Source organism: Rutidosis leptorrhynchoides, chromosome 4 (assembly GCF_046630445.1).
Source record: "Rutidosis leptorrhynchoides isolate AG116_Rl617_1_P2 chromosome 4, CSIRO_AGI_Rlap_v1, whole genome shotgun sequence".
NCBI lineage: Eukaryota > Viridiplantae > Streptophyta > Magnoliopsida > Asterales > Asteraceae > Rutidosis > Rutidosis leptorrhynchoides.
The window spans coordinates 254,703,087-254,705,908 of NC_092336.1; the positions used below are offsets into that span (position 1 = coordinate 254,703,087).

At 28.7% G+C, this 2,822-nt stretch overlaps 1 non-coding gene across 1 annotated transcript; it reads left to right on the forward strand.

The window, feature by feature from the left end:
* The first annotated feature begins 426 nt into the window (after positions 1 to 426).
* On the forward strand, positions 427 to 533 carry LOC139845666 (small nucleolar RNA R71). Its single transcript, XR_011758431.1, has one exon. It is a non-coding gene; the product is annotated as a small nucleolar RNA R71 (small nucleolar RNA).
* The last annotated feature ends 2,289 nt before the right edge of the window (positions 534 to 2,822 follow it).

Sequence of the window (2,822 nt, forward strand, 5' to 3'; positions counted from 1 at the left end):
TTGGCGGTTGATAATTATTTTGATAATTATTTTCCGACCTTTGGTTCATGTATGAAACATTCTCTCTTTGCTCCATTGTTTTTTCAACACTGAGACAATCTTTTGTCAAATGTGTTCCTCCACACTGCTCACAACTAATGCGTATTGCGTGAATATCTTTAGTCATCTTTTCCATTCGTCTCTCGAAAGCATCTAACTTTGCAAAAATGGAATCAAAGTCATGGCTAGAATCGGCTCTAGCTGCTTTAAATGAACGAAAAATATCTTTTTCTTGATGCCACTCATGTGATTGGGAGGCTGTGTTATCAATAATTTTGTAAGCTTCGGTTGCGGTTTTCTTCATAATGGAACCACCAGCTGCTGTGTCGATGTCTTTTCGTGTATTTGAACTATTCGAAAAGTATTTGAACAATTCGAAAAGTAGCTAAGCCATGTTGAGGACATCCTCTTAACATTTTTCCGAATCTTATCCATGCCTCAAATAACGTTTCATTTGGCTTTTGCACAAACATGGCAATTTCTCCTTGAAGTCTAATGGCTTTAGATGCCGGAAAGAATCTTTTAAGAAATTTCTCTACTAAAACATCCCATGTATCAATCGCTCCTTCAAGTAACGATTCTAGCCAATCTTTGGCTTCTCCCTTTAAAGTCTAGGGGAACAACATAACATAAATACTTTCATCCTCAATTTCTCGGATTTTAAATAGATTACAAATCAAATTAAAAGTTCGAATATGTTCGTTTGGATCTTCTTTTGTTGTACCACTAAATTGGCACTGATTAGTGATCATGTGTAGGATTTGTCCTTTTATTTCAAAATCTGGTGCATTAACATCTGGCTGATTAATGGCATGACCTTGGCCCGTGCGTGTGGCTCTCATTCGGTCTTTCATACTTTGAGGCTCTGTTTTTGCTATATCTGAATTTGTTGAATCTGAATCACTAGAAGATTCTGATTTAACAGTTTCTTCCCCGATAAACTCTGGATGAATAATTTGTGGTTCAGGAAGAATGATTAGTGGTTCAGGATCTCTGAATTGTCCTTGAATATCCTCTGGGTCCTCAATTATGAAGTCGGGTTCAATAAATGGATTATCAGAAATTTGAATTGGAGTACTTGTTCGACTAGATGATGATTCTAAAGAAAAATCAATGGCGACAATATTGGCTAGATGTCTTGATCGAGTTACAAGAGGTGAACGTATGAAAGGTGGTGAACGTTTTGCTCGATGCATTCACTGAATAGCCTATTAGTTATAAATATAAAAATTATATAAGCTCACAAATTAATAGACTTTTCTGATTTTGCTCACGTTTCGAATAGCCAATAGATGCAGCAGGTAGCCAGGACCCTTTAAATCGGAAGCCCACAACTCGCCACTAACAAATCCAACTATTACTACGAACCAGAAAATTTTGGATGTCTATTGATTTAATCACTTAAAATAATTTTTGCCGAAATTTAAAGATTAAAAATTCTATGTCCTAAAAACTAGAGCGTAGAAATGAAAAAGAAAAAGAGCATCGAAAAATAAGAAGTCGAAAAATAATCGTCGAAAAACAATATAAACTTAGAAATTAAAGTAGCGATTTAAAGCTTAGAGTCTAAAAGTTGCGACTAAAGTTCTAAAGGTAATAAAACTTATAATGCAATTTTCAAGGAAAAACTACAACTACTTAAAAGGCACTAAAATTTATTAAAAACTAGAGCGATAAGCGATGTCGTAAAATTCTAAGGCCTCTAAAATCTAGTTCTAAGAAAAAGATCTTAAGGGAAAATTACGGCAAAACTTAAATAAAAAGCTAAACTTAAACTAAGGCGATTAAACTAAGGCGAAAAGAAACTAAAATTACAATTACGAACTAAACGATTAAAAAAATACAATTAATAAAAAGATATAAAAATGATAAAAATAAATTTTATATAAAAATATTATTTTTATATTCTTATTTTATAAAGATATTAATTTATATAATTAATAATAATAAATAAACTTAATATTGCAAAATATATATTAAAACTAAAAACTAATTAAATTAAACCCTAATAATAATAATAATCTATATATAATATAAAAGTGACTCCTTGAGTCATAAATGAGGGCACTAAAACCTCTTAGTTTAATCATTTACAACTAAAAAAAAAACATTTTTCCTTATTTCCTATTTAATTTTATAATAAGGTAATAATTAAAAAAATAAAAAAAATTAGAAAATTCATTAATAATAATATCTAAGTTTTAATCCTTCATTTTCCATGTATTAAATTGATTAATTTCAATCCTTTCATTATTCTTATAATTAATAAATAAGTTTTAACCTTTTCATTTTCCTTATATTAAATAAGTTATTATAATGTTGCCTATAAATACTCATTATTCATTTTCACAATACACATTTTTCATTTCACCACATACATTGCAAATACTAATTAATAATTGATAGAGTTTATATATGTTAGTTCTTAATCATCATCATCATCAATTTAGTAAGATTATTTCCGCATGTAATGTTGTATATTCATCTATCACACGAACGTTAGACTTATGCTACGGTATGACTTTATTAACAAGTTATTGGTGTACATGAGTATTTTTCTATAATCATGTGCAATTTATCCGTTTTGATAGTTGTTTATATATATATATATATATATATATATATATATATATATATATATATATATATATATATATATATATATATATATATACATTAGATTTGTATGTGATTTATATTATTGTTGTATACTATCTTTGGTGTTACTTTTACGTCGATTATAGATCTTCGTCAATAATGTATTTGTTGTGTTTTTAAATATT